Source organism: Mesoplodon mirus (assembly GCF_964341445.2).
Source record: "Mesoplodon mirus genome assembly, chromosome: 7".
Taxonomy (NCBI): domain Eukaryota; kingdom Metazoa; phylum Chordata; class Mammalia; order Artiodactyla; family Ziphiidae; genus Mesoplodon; species Mesoplodon mirus.
In genome coordinates, this window is record NC_138983.1 from 9594507 (window position 1) to 9602638 (window position 8132).

Sequence of the window (8132 nt, forward strand, 5' to 3'; positions counted from 1 at the left end):
CCTTCCCTCTCCCAACGTAAGCTCCATGCTCACCTATGATTCTCCAGGGCCGTGCACATAGTAGGTGCTTATTAAGTATTTGTTGAATGAATGGATGGGGCTCTTAGCCTCTCACATACCGCCCCCCCAAGCCTCAGCACCAGGTGTTCTGTGAGCGTCGGTGGTGGGGAGGACGAGGATGGCACTCAGAGCAGGGCCTGGCACATCCTAAATACTAAAATACTCAGTGTTTTCTGTGACAGTTATTGCACCCAGGCCCTGGGGCTTGGCCTCAGTAATTTTCCCCATTTCCTGAGATGCACTCAGCTGTCCTTCCCATGTTTACCTGCTGAGATCTCCCTGCATACACCGACCTTCCATTCCCATCTCCACTTGCTGAAATCCTTCTCACCTTCGAGACTCAGGCCAAAGGCAACCTTCCACTAAGACTCCTCTCAGGGAGAATGTGGCATCGGCAGTGACAGCAGCAGCAATAACTCCCGCCCGCCCTGTGCCCGGCACCGCACTCAACTCCATCTTGGCCTTACAGCAGTCCTACGAGGTAGGTTCTGCTCCCGTCCCCATTTCACAGATGGAGAAACTGAGGCTCAGGAAGTTGCCGGACATCTCGCAGTCACAAGTAAAGGAAGAAGTCAGACAGAGAAAGACAAATATCATGTGATATCGCTTATATGTGAAATCTAAAAAAAAGGTGAAAATGGACTTATTTACACAACAGAAATAGAGTCACAGATGTAGAAAACAAACTTATAGTTACCAGGGAGGAAACGGGGGAGGGAGGGATAAATTGAAAGATTGGGATTGACATATACACACTACTATATATAAAATAGATAACTAATAAGGACCTACTGTATAGCACAGAGAACTCTACTCAATACTCTGTAATGGCCTATATGGGAAAGAATCTAAAAAAGAGTGGATTCATGTATATGTATAACTGAATCACTTTGCTGTACACCTGAAACTAACACAACATTGTAAATCAACTATACTCTAATAAAAATTAAAAAAAAAATCAAAGTTAAAACCAAACAAAACAAGTAGAGGAGGGAGGATCTAAACCCTGGGAGGCTGACCCTGGCCACGATCTCCAGCCCCTGTGCTGAGGGTCCCCACCCTGCCCCCGCCATTGACCATCCCATCTCCAGCCCTGTGTTCTGGAACCTGGGACATCGCTGGGCGGGGGGGGATTAAACCTAATTCTGGCCCTTCATCCCTCACCCCAAGCACCTGCTGTTTTTATTGCCAAGAAAAATTGGTTCCATAGAACTATTGTGAAAATTTTGAAGGAAAAGAAGGTCAGGTGCGGGGAAGGGACTAACAGAACTTGGCAAATAGAAGGTAATTACTGTAAATCGCATCTTAACATTTTTGTGTAATTACATACTTCTCTGTGGTTCAAACTGCTCAAGAGTTAGTTTTAAAATACAATCCTGGGGGCTTCCCTGGTGGCGCAGTGGTTGAGAGTCCGCCTGCCGATGCAGGGGACATGGGTTCGTGCCCCGGTCCGGGAAGATCCCACATGCCACGGAGTGGCTGGGCCTGTGAGCCATGGCCGCTGAGCCTGTGCGTCCGGAGCCTGTGCTCCACAACGGGAGAGGCCACAACAGTGAGAGGGAGGCCCGGGTACCGCAAAAAAAAAAAAAAAAAAAACAAAAACCAATTCTGGGACTTGCCTGGTGGTCCAATGGTTAAGACCCAGCACTCCCAATGCAGGGGGCCTGGGGTCGATCCCTGGTCAGGGAACTAGATCCCGCATGCTGCAATGAAGATCCCGTGTGCCGCAACTAAGACCCGGCACAGTCAAATAAATAAATGAGTAAATAAGTAAGTAAATAAATAAATATTTAAAAAATAAAATAAAATAAAATACAATGCTGACTGAAGTAATTAAGTTCTCCCCCCCTGCCACCATCTCCCCTCTGGAAGGCTGGGCCTCTGTGAGGAAAGAAAAGGCCCATGACCTGAAGCTGGCCGTCCTCCCAACAGGCGACACAGTGCCCAGCACAGGGATGTTTGGAGCAATGCAGGACTCTGAGCTTTTTTTCTCTTAGCCTCAGAGGTGTCATCTGTAAATTGGGGCTAGTGGAGGCCACCAGCCGTCCCTCTCAGAGGGGCTGTCAGAGTTCAGCAAGTGACGGGAGGAAGCTCATGCATTCCAGCGGCCTCTGCTTGAGTGGTTTGAGGGGAACGTGTGGGGAAGAGACAGTGGTTGGCCGGGGCCCAGGGCTTGGCCCTACTTCAAGGGTCTCACAAGCATATGGGGAGGCAGACAGACAAGGCAACTATGGTTCACGGACTGTTCCCTAGGAGCTGCTCAGAGGAGGAAAAGACAGAAAGGCTTCCTGGAGGAGGTGTCTTTTTTTTTTTTTTTTTTTGCGGTACACAGGCCTCTCACTGTTGTGGCCTCTCCCATTGCAGAGCACAGGCTCCGGACGCATAGGCTCAGCGGCCATGGCTCACAGGCCCAGCTGCTCTGCGGCATGTGGGATCTTCCCGGACCGGGGCACGAACCCGTGTCCCCTGCATCAGCAGGCGGACTCTCAACCACTGCGCCATCAGGGAAGCCCAACGAGGAGGTGTCTTTGAGTTGGGTGGGTAGGTGGGAGCTGGAAGGAAGCGAGGTCAGAGCTGGGAGAGGCCGGCCCCTCCATCAGCTGCTGTCCACATGCCGAGCCTGGGGCTGGTACTGGGGACACCGTTTAGAGTGGGAGACAGATGCTAATCGCAACAGTGACAGTTTCCATGAAGGAGAGATTCCGGCATGGAAGAGGGATCACTGGGCCTGGGTGTTGGAGCAAGGGTCCCTTGGGTGGGCTCTGAGATCAGCAGGCCCTGTCTAGTGGGGGGAGGAAAGGGGACTCTGAGCAGAGGGAAGAGTGTGTGAAGCTTGGTGGCCAGAGGGAGCAGGGCCCTGTAAGAAGCCGGCATGGCCGAGGCCCACGAGCTCGATGAGCTGGAGACATCTGGGCAGGGCCCGTCCACACAGAGCCTACAGTGACAAAGGGGCATTTGGGTTTAACTTGGTCACAGGACACCTGGAAAGGTACTAAAGTGGGGTGCAGGGCAGGCTGGAGCAGGGGCGGGGGAGGCAGGGGGCACAGGCGGGGCACGTGCATCTGGTGGATGCAGGAGAATGGGGCTTGTTGGGGTGGGGGAGGGCAGGTGGGCACAGCTCAGTTCATGGAGTCTTCTAGAAGCACCACTCTGGAGGGCGGGCTGGGATTGGGGTGGAGTTTGAGTTCATTGTTATTTCAACTCTGTGGTCATGGCTGTTATGTTTGTTAAATGAATGCAAACAATCCCGACTGGGCTCATGAACTTGGATTCAGAGAGGGACACTGCCCACACATCCACACCCACGCAGGCCTGGGGCTGGGCCTGAGCCTGACTCTGCCCTCAGCCCCACAAGCAGTCCTATCATCCAGATAGGGAGTTGGCTGTAGAAATGGCCCTCCAGGGGCGATTCCAGGCTGGTGACCTGGGCGCCCCAGCCGTGGACCCGCGCTCTGCCTGTTCCCTGTCCCTCTCACGTTCTCACGGAGCCCAGCCCCGCTTCCCCACCCAGGCCCTGACCTGCTGGAGCCACTGCCAGTAGGGCCTTCACCTCAACTGGGAGCTGATGTCTCTCCTGCAACAGCAAGGGGGGCCCTGACCCTGAGCCCACAGACCATGGGGCCTGGGGCCTCGTGGTGGGCCCGCCTCTGGGCTGGGGTTAGAGGGGGTGATGGGCAGAGCTGGCTCTGTTTCCCCAGGTCTTGGGTGGGTTTGCCCCCGCCGGGCGCCACTGTGACTAGGGCTGAGGCATGGGCTGTCATCCAGCCTCCTCAGGCATCCCTGCTTGCTCACCTGGACGGTCCCATCTCTCCTGGCCTCACTTTTCCCATCTGAAAAATGAGCGTAGCACCGGGTGGGCAGGGTTGTTGGGGTTAGGGAGGGTGAGTGGCAACACGGTTGGCCTTGGACACTCCTTGTTTCGACCCTGAAGATGAGTGGCCTTGCAGTCTGGCCCAGCTCTGGGGAGAGGCTTTCCCAGGCCCGCGGGGCTCCAGGCCCTTTCTCAGGGAGGCTCCCTCTGCCAGGAGATGAGCTCACAGGGCGGGCTGGGCCTCGGGGGCCACACATCCGTTGTCCTCCCTTTCCTGGGAGTTGGTCCAGAGACAAGGGGCAGGGCGTCTGGTTTTCATCGGGTGCCTGTTTCTAATTCCTTTGGCCTCTGAGCTCCTTTTCAGAAGGAGGAAGATGCACTTAACTGATTGTGACCCAGCACGGTGCTGAGGAAGAAGTGCTGGGCTTGGCATCAAGGAGAGCAGGATCCGGGGCCTAACCGGGCCACTTACTGGTATGTGACCTCGGTGAGGTGTTCACCGCGTCTCAGCATCGAGGGCCCCATTTGGAAAATGGGAATAATGATTTCTGCCCACAAAGTAGATGGTAAAGTGCTTTGTAAACTGCAAAATATGAAACTTCCCCTCTGTGGCGGCATGGCTGTAGGTGGGGTCCTGCCCAGGGGCCTTGCCCCACACAGGGGCAGCCAGGCCTGCTGGCCGAGCCCCAGGTCTGTGTCTCCAAAAGGTCAAAGCAGGGCTTCCCTGGTGGCGTAGTGGTTGAGAGTCCACCTGCCGATGCAGAGGACACGGTTCGTGCCCCGGTCCGGGAAGATCCCACATGCCGTGGAGCAGCTGGGCCCGTGAGCCATGGCCGCTGAGCCTGCGCATCCGGAGCCTGTGCTCCACAACGGGAGAGGCCACAACAGTGAGAGGCCCGCGTACCGCAAAAAAAAAAAAAAAAAAGGTCAAAGCAACTTTAGGTCCAAGGAATGGAGACCCATTTTAGGGGCTGCTGGCTGGGGACCCTAAGCATGGCAGGGGCTCAGAAAAGGAAGAGTTCAGCCTGGTTGGCGTGGCCTGGGGACAAACACACTAATGAGAGCTAACGCTTACTGAGTGCTCACTATGTGTCCGGCACACTTCTAAGACTTTTCTGTGTATTAATTGATTGAGCATCACAAGCACCCTCGGACAGAGGTCACTGTTTTTCTCCCTGTAAACCCTTCAAGGGTGGAAAGGCATTTGGGGAGAGGGAAAGGGGTGGGCAGAGGCTGGGGAGCCCCTTGCACGCAGGGGCAGCAGAAGGAGCGGGCCCAGGGGTAGGGGTCTGACCCTACAGCAGCAGGAACACTTGGAGGTTCCTGGGTGACCTAAACCTTGAGGGTGGGCAGGAGGGGGCTCTTAGGAGGACTGGTTGTGGGCCTTCCTTATTCCTCTGGCTTCATACTTGAGCACAGGTCCAGTGGCCACCCACGCGCCCCCCCGGGAATCCTCGACGCCAGGAAGGGCCGAGAAGCCGGGCAGTGCTGGCGCACAGGCTGAGGCTCTCGGACCCCGGTGGGCTAGCGTGGTGGCCAAGGGGCCTGCAGCAGGGCCTGCGGGTGCCAGGCCGCACCCCATCCTGGGACCTGACCCCGGGCAGGGCAGGGCAGCCCCGCCTGCCAGGTTTTAGAGGAGCCACGAGCATTCCGCCCATGAGGACAGGACAATGGTGCCCTCCCGGTCTGAGCCCCCCATGCAGCCTGGTCAGGGGACTGGCCCAGCTAGGGAGGGGGTGGTAGGGCCATGGCCCCAGTGGTCAGAGACAGGAGACAGCGCTGGAATCTTTCCTCTCAAAGAAAATGAAGCCCCTTCCAAGGGAGGCCACCCCGGAGTGCCAGGGTGGAGGCCCTCGGCCTGAGACCTGGGGTGCAACAAGGTAGGCGCATCGCCCTCCCAGGACAGCTGCCCATTTGCTGCCGTGCATCCACGTAAGGCCTTGGGGCTGGGAGTGGGGAGTGTGTGTGGGGAGATTCGGCTCTGCAGGGCACCCCGCCCTGGGTCCTGACCATTTCTGCTTGAGAGCAGTTGACAAACATGCAGGAATTTAAAACAAAGACGGGGACAGGGTGAGAAAGGGCTTGGCGGGGAGAGGCCGAGTCTTGAGTCTGAGGCATCCAGGGTGTGTTATCTGTGCAAGAGCCAGAGATAAGATGAGCCGAGATGGATGGGAAGATCAGGGCAGCACAAAGCAGAAAGGCCGGATCCAGGGCGGGGTCACCAGGGGAGCAGGGCCTCAGTGAGCTGTGTGGGCTGAGTGGGCCCAGGGAAGGAGGGGACAGACAGGCAGGAGGGAGGCAGGGACTCGCCCGAGTCTTTCTTACTTTTTCAAAGATTTAAATACTCGGTGTCTCAATAGAACCCTGGGAGGCAGTGTTCTGAGTTCAAAGCCCCAGGGATCTGGCACCAGTGGACAGGAGAGTGTTGTTCTCAAGGCAAGGGCAAGCCCAGCCTTTGTTCTCATCCCACAGAAATATTCCTGCATTTGGTGAGACGGCACCCAGCGGGGCCCATTTGTAAATACTGCGGAAGATGCCCTTTGCCCAAGAGGCACTTGGCGGAGCTCCTGCTTGCTGTGTGGACGGCAGGCCAGGCCTCCCTTGGGGACTGCATGGGGCGAACCCGCTCCCCACCTGCTCGACCCACTCCAAGTCACTCTTGGTCACATTTCTGGGTGGGGTCCTGTGCTCTGGCACAACCCACGCTTCCCTTTCCAAACCTTAAGCCTGGTCCTGTTCCCACAGCCCAGCACTGCGGGCTTCCACTGCAGAAGCAGAGGAGGGAGCTTGAGCGGCCGGGCAGGTGTGGCGCAGGCCCTGAGTACCCAACAAGCCAGAGCCATTAAGACGGGGTAGGACCTGGGAGGAGAGACCAAGGGCACAATCACCCACCCAGGCTAGGGACAGGCTTTGGACACAACTGCTGTCGGTGACGTTTTCTGAGTAAACTGGAGTCATCTGAATGTTGACTGAGTATTATAAAAGGTGAAAGTTTATTGACATGGAAAGGTGGATTGTTAACTGAAAAAAACATTTAAAAAGCACGTGGAGTGGCCTCATCGTGGACAAAATACTAATGAATACACAGTAGGGGTTAATAGTGATACTGACTGGGGTGCTAAGAAGTTTTTCCACTTATTTTTTTCTTATTTTGTGGATCTATGTTTTCTCACCCTTAAAATTTTTTTTTGTCAATTTTTTTCCAACTTCTACAATGAACATATACCCCCTTTTATTATACTAAAAGGTTATTTTTAACTAAAAAGTGTTTGGTAAAAATTGCTACCCTGAAAAATAACAACCCTGGGGCTGCCTGAGTCATGGATGGAGCCACGGCCTACGGGACAGGGAGAACTAACCTCTCTGCTCCTTTGCTCCCAGCCAGAGCTTAGAACCCAAACCCCATCTGAGTTCGGCCCAGGATCCAGAAAGTACTGATCATTGCAGAGCAAAAAACAGACTTGACTCTGAGATGATCTGTGATTTAAAAAAAAAAAAGGATCCCAGCCTGGTCTCCTTTACCAGTCCAGTCCAGGCCTGGCCCAAACATCTCTTTGTATGAAAATCCAAGTCCATTTTAATCGTGGGTTTGGGGAAAAACAGCAGAATTTGAGGGATAAGGTTGTTACGTGTGCTGTTCTTTTCTGCTCATTACCGGAGCGCTCATGGGACGCCCCCTACCTGCATCTGGGGGCGCTGGGTGCCACGCGCGACGTGAGAAGACCATCATCACTCAGGGACAGAGGGTTTGGGACCAGGGAGGCCAAGACAAACCGCGGTTTAACTGGAGTGCAACGAATGCCCCGGGAAACCTGTTTCTCTGGGCCTTTCTTCATCTGTCAGCAGGGCCCTATCGTCCCTGCGCCTCCCCTGGCACGCTAACCCCTCACAAGAGACGAGCTGCATGCCTGTGGCCCAGCTCTTCTGGGTCACGCGTGTTGGGTGGATGAGCTGGACGGGCGGCCTGCCTCTCTAGTGGCACCTGGGCCCCAGAGGGAACCACCGCTGGGCACCACGCCCACCACCAGCCCGGCCCTGTCCCCCATTCCTTCCTGGGTCCCTCCCACCCAGTGCAGGAGGAGGCGGAGGGCACCACACGCCCTTCAGCTGGCTGCTCTGCCGGCGGACCCCCCGCCCCGTCAGAGCTGCCACCGCCTGTCCAAATGCAGCGACGGTTCTGGGCGAGGGTGAAGGCACAGGTGGGGCGGGAGGGACGGTGTCCCCGCGGGCTCCCCACGCCTTCCACTTCTGAGGAGAGGGC